Consider the following 16,881-nt stretch of genomic DNA (forward strand, 5'->3'; position numbering starts at 1 on the left):
AATAGCATTTAGTTAAAATTCTCATGTCGTGGATAAGGATTCTGAGGCCCCAGTTAGTTAGGAAACACGTCATTAATAGGGAGTGTTACTGACATAGCAAGGAATCAAACTCGTTAGGACCTCTGACTTGCCTTGGAATGTTCTTTGCTGATATCTCTCTATTACGCTGTTGGCTTCTAATATGGTTTGGCTCTGTGTTCTCACCTAAATCTTATCTCAAATTGTAATGCCCATGTGTTGTGGGAAGGACCTGGTGGGAGGTGATTGGATTATGGGGGTGGTTTCCCCCATGCTGTTCTCATGATAGTGAGTGAGGTCTCACAAGATCTGATGGTTTAAAAGTGTGTGGAAGTTCCCCACTCACTCTGTCTCTCTGCTGCCACCATACAAGACGTGCCTTGCTTCCCCTTCACCTTCCGCCATGATTGTAAGTCTCCTGAGGCTTCCCAAGCCATGCAGAACTGTGAGTCAATTAAACCTCTTTTCTTTATAAATTACCCAGTCGCAGGAAGTTCTTTGTAGCACTGTGAAAACAGGCTAAAATACAGCCTCCTTTAGACAGTTGCATATAACTTAAAAATAGTAAAAGACTGAGGTATAACCAGTATGGAGTCCTTTTCTCAAAGTATTTTAGACGAGTGATGCAATAAGAAAGAGGGTCTACCGTAGATAAAGGAACAGGCCTTGAGGTTACACACATTAGGTTCGTATCTTGGTGCTGACATTTATTGTCATTGTAACTTTGTAAATCATACCTAACTTATTTGAATTCGTTTAATCTTCTGTAAAATTAAAGTTAGTGGTACCCACATTAAAGGTACTTGCATTACGTGAGATTATACTAAATTATTAAATATGACATCTGACATATAATCTGTCTTCAACTGATATTAGAAAAACATCACATATGATGTTTAGTGGAGAGTCAATATCTGTGATTTAGTAAAGAAATGGTAAAACTCGTGATCAGAAATAGGGGCTATTTCTATTTAGAATGCTCTTTCATAAGTATTCTTAGAAAAAGTTGAACATCTTCACATTGCCTATATAAGGTTTTGCTGATAAATAATTCCCAAAAGCCAACATTAACAACATATCGTATTTTTTCTAGTTCTTACTTTATTGTACATCATTTTATGTTAGACATATTGAAGAATTTCTGTCTGTGTGTTCATTTTTGCAGTACTAGTAGCTTATAACCTAGGGAATATTATGTGCCTCATGTATCATTTTCCTTTTTAAAAGATACAGTCATTCAAATTTGTATTGAGTATTTTGGCACACATTTTGAGGGTCTGGGCCTCCATGATCTGAATCAAGAACTGATTCCTGTCAGGTAAATGTTAGCTGATGACCAAAAAAGAGGTGTTTTCAATCCCAGTTTCTTAAGAATATTGACCTAAATATTGACTAAAAGCTGAGGTGCTCACAGCCTTTTCTAGCAATTTAAAAAATCACTCAAAATCTCCAGTGTTTAAAGATCAATTGAGATCAGATACATTTTTTAAAGGAAAAAAAATAAAAAAAATAGCCAGTTTTGATCTCAAATGCATACACACCTATGTAGAATAGGCATTTTTTGTCAACATATGTGTATTAAGCAACCAATATTTGGCAATCTGACAGCCATTGTGCTTGAGTACTAGGAAGGCAAAAATTAATAAGATCATTTTTCCCCGACCTGGACTTAAGGAACTCAAAATCTTGCATAAAACATTGTAAAGAAACCCTTTTCTGGCCAGGTACAGTGGCTCACGCCTATAATCCCAACACTTTGGGAGGCCGAGGTGGGTGGATCACCTGAGGTCAGGAGTTCGAGACCAGCCTAGCTAACATGGTGAAACCCCGTCTCTACTAAAAATACCAAAAAAAAAAAAAAAAAATTAGCTGGATGTGGTGGCGGGTGTCTGTAATCCCAGCTACTCAGGAGGCTGAGGCAGGAGAATTGCTTGAACCCAGGAAGCAGAGGTTGCAGTGAGCCAAAATCGCGCCATTGCACTCCAGCCTGGGTGACAAGAGCAAGACTTCTAAAACAACAAACAAACAAAACAAAACAAAAAACCTTTTTTTTTGTCTTGTGAGAATAATGCATGTAGCTGCTCACACATGTGGCTTATATAGCAGCTGTCAAGGTTCATATGCTACCACGTGGGGTACTGTGTGATTTCCTCCTGATGGCTGAGTTGAGTGGGGACTTTCAAGTAGGGGGAACCCGGAGACTGATCTCAAGTGTCCCTCCCGGCTTCATTGGACATCATCAATCAGGACAGTGATGTGGCTGCTGCTACCGCAGCTGCCCCTTGCTTATCACAGAGCACCGGCTAGATCTCAGCCTAGTGCTGAGCAATTTTTGCATGTTAGTACTATTCCTCCAAGCCATTCTGCAAAACAGATACTATTATCCCTTATTTACCAATGAGACAACTGGAGTTCTAAAAGGCTACTTGATTAGCTTACGATCTCACAACAAGTAAGTGCACACTTGCTCCATTTCCAGTCTGTCTGTCTCTTTTTTCTCTGCTGCAGCATCTCTTTTGACAGACACTGTGGTGGTAATGTGCTCCCTCCTGCTCTATGAAGCTATGACATTCATACTTGTGACTGTAAGGTGAAGGAACTATGAATACTACTATTAATTGATATGTGTAGCTTTAATGCATTCATTCATTAATTCATCTAAACAGTATATATATATATATTTTTTTAAATTATTTTTTCATAGGCTTTTGGGAAACAGGTGGTATTTGGTTGCATAAGTTCTTTCATGCTGATTTGTGAGATTTTGGTGCACTCATTACCCAAGCAGTATACAATGAACCCAATTTGTAGTCTTTTATCCCTCACCCCCCTCCCACCCTTTCCCCCAAGTCCCCAAAGTCATTCTTATGCCTTTGCATCCTCATAGCTTAGCTCCCACTTAAGAGTGAGAACATAGGATTTTTGGTTTTCCATTCCTCAGTTACTTCACTTAGAATAATAGTCTCCAGTTCCATCCAGGGTGCTGTGAATGCGGTTAATTTCCTCCTTTTATGGCTGAGTAGTATTCCATCATATATATTTATCACAATTTCTTTATCCACTTGTTGATTGATGGACATTTGGGCTGGTTCCACATTTTTGCGATTGCGAATTGTGCTGCTATAAACATGCATGTGCAAGTACCTTTTTTGTGTAATGATTTCTTTTCCTCTGGGTAGATACCCAGTAGTGGGATTGCTGAATCAAATGGTAGAGCTACTTTTAGTTCTGTAAGGAATCTCCGTACTGTTTTCCATAGTGGTTGTGCTAGTTGACATTCTCACCAGCAGTGTAGAAGTGCTCCCTTTTCATTGCGTCCACAATAACATCTAATATTTTTAAAATTTTTTTCATTATGGCCATTCTTGCAGGAGTCAGGTGGTACAGAGATGTAGTTTTGATTTGCATTTCCCTGATCATTAGTGATGTTGAGCATTTTTTTTTCGTATGTTTGTTGGCCATATGTATATCTTCTTTTGAGAATTGTCTATTCATGTCCTTAGCCCACTTTATGATGGGATTTTTTGTTTTTTTCTTGCTAATTTGTTTGAGTTCCTTGTAGATTCTGGATGTTAGTCCTTTGTTGGATGTATAGATTGTGAAGATTTTCTCCCACTCTGTGGGTTGTCTATTTATTCTGCTGACTGTTCATTTTGCTGAGCAGAAGCTCTTTAATTAAGTCCCACCTATTTATCTTTGTTTTTGTTGCATTTGCTTTTGAATTCTTGGTCATGAAGCCTTTGCCTAAGCCAATGTCTAGAAGAGTTTTTCTGATGTTATCTTCTAGAATTTTTGTAGGTATCGGGTCTTATATTTAAGTCCCTGATCCCTCTTGAGTTGATTTTTGTATAAGGTAGGAGATGAGGATCCAGTTTCATTCTCCTACATGTGGCTTGCCAATTATCCCAGCATCATTTGTTAAATAGGGTGTTCTTTCCCCACTTTATGTTTTTGTTTGCTTTGTAGAAGATCAGTTGGCTGTAAGTATTTGGGTTTACTTCTGGGTTCTCTATTCTGTTCCATTGGTCTATGTGCCTAGTTTTATACAAGTACCATGCTGTTTTGGTGATTATGGCCTTATCCAAAGAGTATATATTATGTTTTATTATGGTGCCAGGCAGTGACATTGGTGCAACTAATATATGCCCTTATGGAACTCAAGATTTCTTATGTTAAATACAGAATAAAGGAAGTAGGAATATTTATAGCTGTTAGGCCTTTAGTTAATTTTGTCTAGATGGAGTTTCAAATTACTTATGATTTGTTGTCAGTTCAGTGTATAAGGAGAAATTTATCTTATAAATAGCTTAGAAAGGAGTCATGTCATAAAATGACATGTCTCAAAATGTCTTGTGAAGCCAACTTTTCTTCCAGCATGGCAAGCAATCACCATTTCTCTTGCTGAGCATCTAATGAAGTCATAGGTTTGCTGTAGAGGGTATGTTGTGTGAAAAGTACTACTTTGAAATATTAGATAACTTCAGAGTCACAACATGCTCATATTCAGAAAACAAGTGACCCTGACTTCCGCTGATCTGCAGCTCTCCTATTACACCAGCCATGAGTAGGTTGTTTGCTGAGTGTACCCTCATAACCCAGTTTTTACTGTATCTTGCTCTTCAGCGAGTGCTGTTTCTCCTTCCAGTATACTTCTCTCTGTTTTTTTTTTTTTTTACTTTGCCTCAAGTCAGTAGAGTTTAATTTAACTAGTTTTTTGTGCATATACTATATTTTCTTTCAGTCATACTTTTTAAATCTTAGTTACAAAGCACACAACCAATAAGGACCCAAATGTTGTTTCGCCTTAAATTACTTTCTTTTTAATATTTTCTTTTTAATATTCCTCTCCATTCTTGTTTTACATTTGGTGGGTATATTTATTTGTATCTCTTAAGTAAAAGAAACTAAGGGACTTTGAAAAAAAACAACTTTTCACTAATAACAGAGAATAAGACGTTAGTATCTATGTCAATGGTGGTGAGGGAAAGGGTAAATGCTTTCTAGAGTAAATAAATTCAAAGGATTGTATGTCATGTTAATATAACAAAAACAAAATTAGAAAGACGTTTTCTTAGATTATAGTAGTGTATTGTGTATATACCCTTATCTAATAATGTTTGAGCCTATCCCTCCACTATATGTATATCCTAAATTGTACAGAGACACTAGTATGCTAAAATTTATCATAAGAAAAGAGTAAAAGGAGAGAAATGTTTAAAAATGAGATGAAAAACCATAAGTACGTGTGTGTGTGTGTATATATATATGTGTATATGTTTCCATATTTCTTGTTTCATTCTAAAGGATGGTCTGTGCATCTCTTTCCAGAGATCATGCACCTACAACATGAAGGAATGAAAGAAAACCTAATAATACAGAGACTGGCTGGGTGCAGTGACTCACGCCTGTAATCCCTGCACTTTGGGAGGCCAAGGGGGGCAGATCATGAGGTCAGGATATTGAGACCGTCCTAGCTAACACGGTGAAACCCAGTCTCTACTAAAAATACAAAAAATTAGCCAGGCGTGGTGGCAGGTACCTGTAGTCCCAGCTACTCGGGAGGCTGAGGCAGGAGAATGGCTTGAACCAGGGAGGCAGAGCTTGCAGTGAGCCGAGATCGCGCCACTGCACTCCAGCCTGGGTAACAGAGTGGGACTCCATCTCAAAATAAATAAATAAATAAATAAAATAAAATAATACAGAGATAATTCTTCATTTACAATAAACACTAAGAACACACGCACACACACACACACACAGAGAGAGAGAGAGATTAGATTAGTAGCAAGGAACTTACATACATGATTAATGTGAATGCCTTCTGAACCAAAGCTGAAGGAAGCAGATGAGAGCTCTGTGGGCGTAGGCTGCTGCTGTGAGCATACAAATAAGTTTGATCATAGCTACAGTTTCCATGCCTAATGTCAAACAACTGTCTTGAAAATCCTAAGTGAGAGTGTGGTGGGTAATTCAGCACAAGTACTGATCTCTGTTGTCATGAATGTCCTTGACAGTGGTAAGAAGTGGGGACCCATTGGGAAGAGCCACCTGAGGTGGCTTCATGACATGATGGATTTTGAAGAGATGTCTTAGACAGATCCAATGTTAGAACAATAAAAGTGGTACCATGGCTGTAGGAGATCCTGAATGCATGACATTCTTTATCACTGGGATAAAGAACATTCTAGATTAAGTCATTTAACATTCACCTCAGCAAATGGAATAGCAGGGTCAGCAAATCTCATTTTGAGTCAACAAATGCAAACATTGCATTATTTCTTTTCCCCACTGAGAGACTGTCGTAACACACATAGGATGCTGGACACAGCAACATGGGAGCCAGGTTCTGTACTCTTCTACTTAGGTAAACTTCTATCAGCCCGCAGAAGTCAGTGAGCACAATTATATTAAAACAATGTGTACCATGGACCCATTGGTCAGAAGCCATACTAAATGCAGTTTCATGCATGGTTAGTCATCCATAAACATTTCTGCTTGTAATAATAATGCGGTCAGAAGTAGGCCTTGTGGGGCTGAAATGAGGTTACTAAACAAAAGTATTAAGGACACAGTCTGTGCAGTGTGTCACTTGGTCAACTGGAAAGCAGTGACGACTTTTCTTATACTTGCTAGGGTGGAATTCTTCTCAGTGTATTGGTGTGAGGTTCTCTCCGGAGGCATTGCAATCTGTTTATAACTTCTTGGCAACAGCTTTTGGAATAAGGCCAAAAAGATTGTCAAATAATACACAGAGTGGAAATGAGCTGTTTGAATTTTTCAGCCATCCTTCCTTTTCTTAGGGCCAAAAATGTAGTTTTATAAATCTCCTTAATTAGTAATTTCTACCAGAATGAGTTAGAATTATTACATGGAATTTAGCTCTTCTGAATGATGTTCAGTCATTAAATTATGACAGCTGGTATGCAAAAAAATGTTGACTTATTCCGATCGTTCTGATGCCTAATAGAAAATAGAGTTTTTTAAAAGCATGTTCATGGGATGGCATTCAAAAACAAGCTTAAGCAATCTTTTTGAGATTGGGAGCCAATCCTTGAGACACCTGGGAATGAACAGTAAAAGGATTGGATATACTGGTTGAATCAGTCCCCTCATTTCACATGTTGATGTTTTAAGAGATAGGCGGCTTGGCAAACCATGGTGAGAGATGACCTCTTGAGTTGAAGGCTTATGTTCACTCTGTAGTTCAGAGGTCTGATCTTTCAATGCTTCCTGACGAAGCTCTCCTCGTTTTGGTCTATATCGTTTTATTTTGAAAGATTAGTCACAGCATCAGACAGATGCAAGTAGCTATTGTGCCAGATAGGTCAGGAGAACCGCTATGTAGAAATGCTTACAGTTGTGGTCTGTTGCAAAATACGTGAATTCATGAGAGAAGACACATCGATAATGTTTTCAATGAGAAGTGTAATTACGTGGCTGCTTTTTGCACGCCTGCCCTCTCTTCTCCTTTTGTTCCTTGACAGAAATTCGCAGGACCCCTTTTTTAGCAACAGAGCAATACTATAGCTTAGGTATTTGAGTGGAAATTTTGAGGGGTGTGGGGAGAAAGAAAAATTAAATCCGTTTTTTTAAACAGAAAATGTAAGAATTAATTTAAAAGTGACTCAAATGATAATTGTTTCCAAAATTACAACTTTCTAATCTATCCCTAGGTGATGTAAACTGCAAACCATAATCCTGTCTTAATACTGCAAACAAATCATAGTGGAACTAAGGGGAACTTAATTTACTGGTAAGAGTATTTTCCTTAATCAGTTGTTTTATGCATTTTTGATTGTATTTAATTATTGCAGTACATAGGGCAGGAGTCACAAAAGATAAGGATAAGGAGACGTTGCAGAACTTTTGTCTTCACTGCGGTCTTAGCATAGATATGGACCAGATATATCATATAGTGAAGGTTTTTTTGTTTTTTGAGTTCCATTAAATTGCTGGTTTATTTTTGAAAGAGCAAAACCCTTACCTTAAAGTTATTTTTCTTGTTGGCTGACCTGTTGGCATATTTGAAAGTGGCATATTTATAATATTTATCAAAATGTCATTTTTAATAGAAAAAAATAGTTTCACCACTGAGATTTGAGAAGGTTGACTTCTAAGGAGGCTTGAAGTTTCAGTGAGAAAACCTGTATTTTCAGGGGGTAAACAGAGCTCACGCTTCATAGTCTGAACGACTTACAGCTTCAGTCACTGTTCCTTGAATTTGAATCCATTTAAAATCTGACCTGAATCCTTGATTGGAGTTTTTTCAAATTCTTTGTGCAACACCAAGCTGAATTATAACTAATTTCAAAGAGTTTTGAACAATAAGAAAAGTTCACATTGGAAGGAGGGCCAAACACACAGTGATGTAGTTCTAGGTAAGCTGTTTAGCTATTTTGATGACCCATTTTGTAAATCATAACACTGGAATAATAGTTGTAACTGCCTACAGGTGCAGCCTAAATTAGATTATTACGATAATGAATATTAGCACTGGGTTTGGTCCATACCATTGTGTTTGGTTCAGTAAGTGCCAATAATTAGTATCACGACTAGTTTTTAAAGACAAAATGATTGGAGGAAAAACAAAAACGAGTAATTTTTTTCTCAATGATGAAAGAATGATTTTCTTACTTTCTCAGGAGCACATTATGTCACCAAGAGAATATGCACTCCAGAAGAAATAAGATATTACGTGGTGCATGAAGAATTTTTTTCTATGCATTTGTTGCAAATGGGACCTTAATACAAATATAAAATAATGAAGACCATGTGGAAAGAGATAGAGAATCTTGACTTTATGGGTTACTGTTAGCATACCTGGTTCCTGGTAACCCCCAGCGGCCTTCTAAATGAATGCGGGCCATACCAAGAATAAGTCTATGAAGAAACTCTCTGTGCTTTGAAAAACATTTGATCTCTTCTCTCATCCACTGGAGTGGTTTCGCCCTCCACTATTTTTAGATCTTCACTTGGGAACTTTCTCCAAGAGGGGTTCTCCATACAGACTTTCTAACCACAGGGCATCTGAAAGTCTCTTGTAACATTAAAAATGGTTTGAAGTATATTCTAATATCCTTAGAGAAAACTCTTCCCAAAACCTGATTAATCAATTCCTTTGATGATGATCGTGTGGGATACATTTATTCCATTAAAACACTTTTATGATTTCACTTTAAATGAATTTCTAGTTCATAAGAAACATAGGTAAATCTTCTGAGATAGTAATGAACAAAATACAATACCCAGGGTATTAAATTTTAAAAAAGAGATTATCATACTACTATGAGAAACTGTAATTGTGGTTGTGTCATGATGATGTATTAATAATTATTTCTCTTGACATTATGAAAATGGATGGTAACCTGCAAAACACCCTTCTTGCTCGTAGCCCTGCATTCTTTCCTGTATTTTATTGAATTATGTTTATTTCTTGTGTTCCTCTTGGTGATTGATGAAATCATTATTTAATTCTACAAAATAAGTTCCCTTACTGTCGGTTTTCATTGTGCTAGGGAAATCAGCCATCAGGTTCCAGGAAGGGTTTGTGGAATCGTAGTCATAAAACACCATACCCACACCCACACACAAACACGCATTTACCTAATCTTCATTTTTCTTTTCAGAATCTCTTGTTTGTAAATTTCCTCCCAGAATACCCAACCTCTCAAGAATTTTAAAACGCGGGAGTAAAATCATCTTCAAGCTCTGATTAGATTACAACATATGAATGCTAATTTTGTTTTTACATGTTTCAACACCCAAATTTATCTGAACTTAGGGCACCATAAGCAGTTTAACTGTTAGAAATCTTATGAGATTGAGTTTGTGCCTATCAGATGAATACAGATTTGTATATAACATTTCAGTTATTGCTACACTTATGTATCATTTATCCAAAGGCGATGTTATCCATGCATCTTAACAGAAGGCTTAAGTAGTTGAATGACAGGGACTACATTTTTGCTGCAGAAGATCGTGATAAAACATGTGCTGTGTGGCCACCCTGGGTCATGTGCCGAGACTGCTTGATGGTACCTATCTCTACACACTGCATCTCATACTGATTTATGCATTTGGATGACTTATTTTATGTCAAAGACATAAAGAGAGTAGAGAAGGGAGAATAGTATTTTCATTTCAGTCTTAATAAAGTTCTATCCTATGAGACGTTAACAGCTGCCTTCTCTTGGTGGTCTGTGAAGTTTTTATAAAGGTATTGATTATTTTCCAATGACACACAAATCTACTGCTAGAGACCATTCAAATGCTTAGTTACACCAGGGCTTGGCTCCTGTACCCTGAGGAGGACACGATTAACCAAATCCTCCTTTTTAAATGTTCTCAGGACAATGAGCTGCACATACTGCACAAATGCAGTTTGCTTGACCAGTCTTGCCTCTGTCTCCTTCTATCTCCATTTACATGCTTCATGCTCAGTTGAAATTAATTCTCTACACATTGGTCTCATGAACACATCTTTGAGAGCAGAGTTCAAGTTAAATTTTTATTTTCATCATTACCTCTGAGAACACAATCTGGGGCATATTAGACGCTTTGTAAGTGTAGAGGTGGGGAGAAAGAAGAAGAAAGAGAGGAACAGAAGGAGGGAAAGATTTTCCTGATAGATCACTTTTTGGACACTTTCTGTGCTGAGAAGTTCTGACATTGCCTCTCTGGATCCTGTTATCTTGGCAGTCTTGCTAAGAGTTTCCATTTACACTTAAACATGGTTACTGATGAGTCTTAATGTTGCCTTAACTATCAGGTCTCTGATAGCCCCACATAGCCAAGTGGGACCCTGGTCAAGAAGTTCACCTCTGTTAAACAAATATGCATAGATTTTCAACATCTCTTCAGATGCATTCAGAGGTGATGAAAGATTCCACTGGATGCTAGAACATTGTGCATAAATAATCGAAGTTGTATGCTCTTCAGCAATGATGCTACCCCATATCCTTTTTTTTTCTTTCCCATGATATGAGGATATGAGTGCAGCAGAACTAGCTCCATGCCCTTGTCCCAGAATTAATCATTCCTATCCATATTTGATGTCTATACCTTTTAAATATTTATGGGCTGTTATGTTCCTTTCTTGTTGTTCACCCACTCTGGGGACATTCAGAAGCCTCACATTTCTTCCTTAGCCAAACACCCCATTCCCTTCATCCTCTCTCAGCTGTTCTTTGGATTACCTCCAAATTGCATACATAATTTTGGTATTGAAGTGCCAAAAATGCATTTGTTTCAACTGGAGTTTTATTGAAGTTGCTTTTACTCAAATCACGTACACAAATAAATTTGATTTCCAAGACATGAAAATTCAGTTAGGTCTCCGAAGGGAAGCTGAGGTATACTTATATTTCATTATAATGCTACAGGTATATTTTAAGTCACTAGGAAAATGACATCTCAAAATCAAAAGATTATAGAAAGAGCACTATATGAATAATTACATTTTAAAGCATAGGTCTGTGATCATTTTGTAGGTTTTTGTTGTTACTGTCAGTCTATTGGTTTTTATTAATAATTTTATTGAGGTATAACTGATACACAAACGACATATTTAATGTGTACAATTTGATGAGTTTGGACATATCCGAGGACTCATGAGACTGTCACTGCAATCAAGGTAATAAATGTATTTATTACTTCCAAAAGTTTCCTCTGTCCCTCTGTTTTTGTTTGTAAGATTTTAATAGGCTCAAGCTCAATATTCATAGCCTTTTTTTAAGTTAATTTTTTCTTTCTTTCCAAATTCAGAAGGCAGATTCATTTCATCAAAAGAAAACAGTTCCTCAGTTGCTACTGCATTGCAGAGAAAAGAATGACTATAATCACCATTAAATTATTAAAGAATAAAAGATACTGAAACCCAGAAAAACTTGGGTGATCTCTTTCATAAGCAGACACTTTTAATCTTATATTGACATTTAAAAGGACTGTTCAAGTAGCAACATGACAGACTGCACATATAAAATGTCCATGAAAATATGTAGCACAGCTAAACAAATAACTCAGAGCAAAATCCAATGAAAGGAGAAAATTGTGTTTCCTCAAGAAAATGCTATTTTTGCCCTAAGGCAATTCTTGCTGGAGAAAAATACCATGTAAAACATTGACACAAATCACAGACATCTCTTCTAAACGGTGGATTTTATTGGACTGCACACGCGTGCAGATATTTGGCAGATATTTGAGGTCTTGGAAAGGAAACAAACCAGCGAAATATATCACTATTATCACCAACACAACTGCAGAGGGCAAAGAGCAGACACATCTCAGAGCCTAGTGATGAAGCAGGGAATTAAAAAGTAAATCAAAGCCTCTGATCAAAGGCAAATTTAGTCTGTGATAATTGACTTGCAGTGGAAGGAAGCCTCATGCACAAAGATCAAAGATTAGTGACTTCACATTTACCACACCATCCCCACCCTAAAGGAGGGAAAAAAATCAGAAAGAAGAAAGGGGAAAAAAGAAGAAACATGTCAAAGCTCGCTAAGAACCCTGTGCAATGTAATCTACCTTTCTTAAGGATAGCATGCATTATTAGAAAAATGAAAATGAATTTTATTATGGCATGTTTGAGTTCTACCTTCGAAAGAGTGAGAAACTGGCACTATTGGCTTAAGTAACTTATTTGCAAACAGGCATTATTAGGCAGTGCCTTTTGCTGCAGTTGCTTCCCTTTATTTGTAGCCCTTCAAATGCATACATTAAGATTCTCTTCACAGTTGCAAACAGCAGGTAAATAATTGTATATTTGAGAGACTATTGCCTATTGAATTTAAGTTGGTCACAGACTTTGGTCCATGGTAACATGCTAATGGTTAACTTCCTGTTAACCAGTTATATCAAGCCTTATGTATTTTTTGTTGTTTCAGTACATGCTGTGAGTATAGCCAGCTCCCTAACTCCGTATGAATATTATATGGGAAGGAAAAAATCCTGTTTCTCTATTCTTTTAAAATCTGTACTGGGGGACTGTGAATTAAACTAACAAAAGACAGATTAATAGGAAAAAAAAAGCGTACTTTTTTTTTTTTGAGACAGATCTCACTCTGTCACCCAGGTTGGAGTGTATTGGTGCAATCACAGCTCATTGCAGCTTTGATCTCCCAGGCTCAAATGATTCTCTTGCCTTAGCCTCTTGAGCAGCATGGGACTACAGGCATGCATCACCACACCTGGCTAATTTTTTATATTCATAGAGATGGGGTCACACTATGTTGCCCAGGCTGGTCTTGAACTCCTGAGCTCAAGCAATTCTCCTGCCTCAGCCTCCCAAATTGCTGGGATTACAAGCCACAAATTTTATTTGATATTAGTAATTCAATTTTTACATGCAGAGAGGATGTCATAGTAAAGAAGTGAAAACTCAAAAACGCAATTAGACCAGGTTTGTATACCATTTTAACTAAGGGTGATAAATTGTGTAGAAGTGACAAGACAAAGGAAAAGAGATTTAGGCTTCTAGTAGCAGTTAATTGTGAGAAGTTAAGTATATGGGCAAACCTAGTAGAAGATTAGGGTTATTTTTAGTAAGATTTGTCTGTGCAGATCTATCTCAGTACTGAGTTTCTATCTCCAGTGATAGTGGTTGTCCTCCTGGTACAGCAGTGGGAAGGGGGAAGACCCTCACAAGAAGAAGTGTATGTCTTCCTTTTAGGCCTATAGTGGGGAGGCAAAGAGCTCTTTCTGTGTTTGCTGCTTGCTGACTGCCTTCAGCTCAAAGTAAACCTCATGCCAAAGTGGCATATTTTGGGGTGACATATTCTGATCTCTTTCAGTTCCTATTTATTATATTCTCCTGTCATTATGCTTTGTATATTTTATGACATTTTAAACCTGTGCCATGTGTAAAATGACAGTGAAAATGAAGGTAATCCTCTTATGAAATGTCTTTCTAGTTGTCTAATTATAGGGTGCCCTATTAGTTTGTAGGAATTAAGCATTTTCAAAGGCATTTATTCAACGATTGTTTTTGTGTGGCTGTTAAGAGCCACAGGGTTGAAGATACAGTCGCAAAGAGAGACACAGTTCTTATCCTCATGAAGCTTATAATCTTATAAAGGCAGACATGTTATTCAAGTTATAATGCAAACAAATGTAAAATTGCTGCTCTAATAAGCGCTAGAATATGGTGATTTGACCTGTGGTGGTCAGAGAAGGCTTCTCTGAGCAACAAATGCCTGATCAGAGATGAGAAGTAAACTAAACCAGAAAGTAAGACTAGAAGGATCCATTTGATTGGGAACTTTATTAGAATGCTTTCATTTTTCTTGAGATAGATGCGGAATCCATCTGTGCTGGGGAGGTAAAAAATTAGTCCACCTATCAGGCAGAGGACAGACAGTGCTATAGATAATTTACTGAGAAAGGATTTTAGTTCCAGAAAAATATGAGTTCCAGCTTTAACTCAGCAAATTTTCAGTTGAAGGTTTGGACAAACTAGTCAACCTCTCTGAACCTGAGGCTGCTAATCTGTAAAGTGGGCTCATAATCCTTATCTCAGATAATCATCTCAACTACTGTTTGTTATCAGTGTCATCAACATAGTGCTGATTTGCAATGTGATTTTAGGCAAACCATTTTATCTCTTTGAGTTTCAATTTCACACTTCTTTAAAATGGGGGATGTTGGATTAAATGGTTTCAAGATTTCTTTCAGCTCTACATTTCCATGATTTTGCAAGCAAATGTAAAGCTGGAAATTTCTGTCTAGATATCGTGGGAAGCCTATATCCTGGAAAGTTAGAAAAAGTGTTGTTTTTGGAAAGTAGACTTTTTAAAAGAGGCATAATTCTACCCGTTAGCAATTTTACTTATATTTCTTTAATCCACACTTAGAAGTTTCTATTATCTTAGATTAAATTTTATAGCACATATTTCTTCTACTAAAAAGCCTTTAAAGTGTTTCAGTGGGATGTTTAATTTCCCATTATGGTTGGTTTCTCAAATCATTCCTTTTGTAATTGTCACATTTTTACAGTCCTGTTTAAAACAAATTCAGTTTTTCAACTAAAAATATCAAGCTGAGTTGGAAATTGAAATCCAAGGACTGCAAAATCAAATGATAATAAACCAACCATAAGGTTAAACTTTCCAACCACCACACACTTAGAGACCACCAGAAATTTGTGTTACTTGTTTCTTATAAAATATAGAATAATCTTTTGAAGATTCTTGTGGCCAAAGTAAAATTTTATTACATTTCTAAATCTAGAAAAGGGAAAACTATTTTTAACACCTTGTTACTTATTTAAACATAAAAATATTTAGTTTGATTGGAGCCTCTTCGTGACTCTATTCATATTTCACTTAAATTACTATTGCTTTAGCTATACAAAGCCTGCTTTTGATTATATTTATGTTAAACATTTAATCTTTCTTTGTAGAGCCACAGATTTAAGAAAGCATCCAGATATATATACATATTTCTATTTTGGTGTTTTAAAATCTCACTCTTATGTTTTGATTAATAAATATTTTTAAGTGCTTTCATATTTATCTTTATTTTTACCTTAGGAAACACATATTGAATATATTAAATAGGTATACCAGGTGCTATTGTCCTTACGTTATAGGTTAGAAAACTGGGCCATTGATTTATTCAAGTTCGATTGTATATTTATCGAGTGAAAATTAGATCTCATATCTCATATCTTCTAACTTCTTATTTCGCATTGCCTTACTGATTTTCCAAGGTAAGGCAGAACCTACGCAATCAAATGAAAGAGAGCTGACATGAATTAAATCTGGTTAAATGTCTGATGGTCTGATTGTCCTCAATGATTATAGCATTCAATGGTATTTTATTTTCATTTACCCTTCCATTTGTTTCTTATAATATTTCCCATTTTGTTAGCCTATGTATAGATATGCTTTTCATTAGTGAATGTCCAATTATCATGCTTTCATTTTGGGTGGAAGACTGATTAGCATGGATTAATTAAGGTAATTAAATAATTATAGTTACTATAATATAACTATATAGAAATCAACATTAGCATGGCCTAATTATCTAGTATTTAGGAACATATGCTTTGGAGAGGTGATTTAAGTGGGCTTGAATTTGACCTTCCATACTTACTAGTAACGTGTGCTTTTACAAGTTACTTAATCTTTATGAGCCTTAATTTCTCATCAGTAAAGAGGAGATAGTAGTCCTTACAGAGTTTATTTTTAATAGACACATTTCTATAATTGTACTATATTTTATACATGGTTAACTCTCAATATTATTATTAACAATACTTTTATTGCCCTAGCCATGGCTGTGATGTATCTCATTATGAACCAATTATGCTCCCTCAGCACCATAGTTATAGAGGATGGGACAGTTAATGCGAGTTAGGTTGTTTAGAGTTCTTCTCTGAGGAGTTATTGAATTGATGCTGAAGTAACAGAGCTGGTATCAGAGAATTATACCAGTACGTAAGCAAGAAAGAAGCAAGAACAAGCAAGAAAGTCTCAGAGGTGTTTGGGTTTCTGGATCCAGGGGTCCCTGTAGCTGGTTCCCTCTCTACCTCTTCTGTAGTTTTTGTATGCAGGTCAAAAAAGTTCCATAACTTGTTAGTTTAGTTTAGTTTGATTTGGGTTCCTGTGACCCACTAATGTAATCCAATAATACAACATCTTAAAGACACATTTCTTTGTCTTCAAGTTAACATGTATTACTCACAACAGTATCTTAATACTTATTTATTTATATGTTTATTTTGTTTCTCCCAATTACTAAAATGTAAGCTCTATTTGAACAAAAACTTGCAGCACTCTTTCTTCAGCTGTTGGAAAACCTCTACCACCTACTAGGTTCTCAGTAAATATTGGGCGAATAAATGGATAAAAAGAGAAAGAAAGT

At 36.4% G+C, this 16,881-nt stretch overlaps 1 protein-coding gene across 7 annotated transcripts in view; it reads left to right on the forward strand.

Annotated features, from left to right (window-relative positions):
* The window catches only part of CHL1 (cell adhesion molecule L1 like), a 206,131-nt gene that overhangs the window by 39,913 nt on the left and 149,337 nt on the right, over window positions 1-16,881 (forward strand). For 6 of the 7 annotated variants that reach the window (XM_001136954.5, XM_001136570.5, XM_016940312.4 and 3 more), the window contains exon 2: window positions 7,692-7,771. The exons of the other annotated variant lie outside the window; for it this stretch is intronic. The gene's annotated coding sequence lies outside the window, so the exon portion shown is untranslated. The remainder of the gene's footprint in view (window positions 1-7,691; window positions 7,772-16,881) is intronic. 7 annotated transcript variants of the gene reach the window in all.

Source organism: Pan troglodytes, chromosome 2, assembly GCF_028858775.2.
Source record: "Pan troglodytes isolate AG18354 chromosome 2, NHGRI_mPanTro3-v2.0_pri, whole genome shotgun sequence".
Lineage (NCBI taxonomy): Eukaryota > Metazoa > Chordata > Mammalia > Primates > Hominidae > Pan > Pan troglodytes.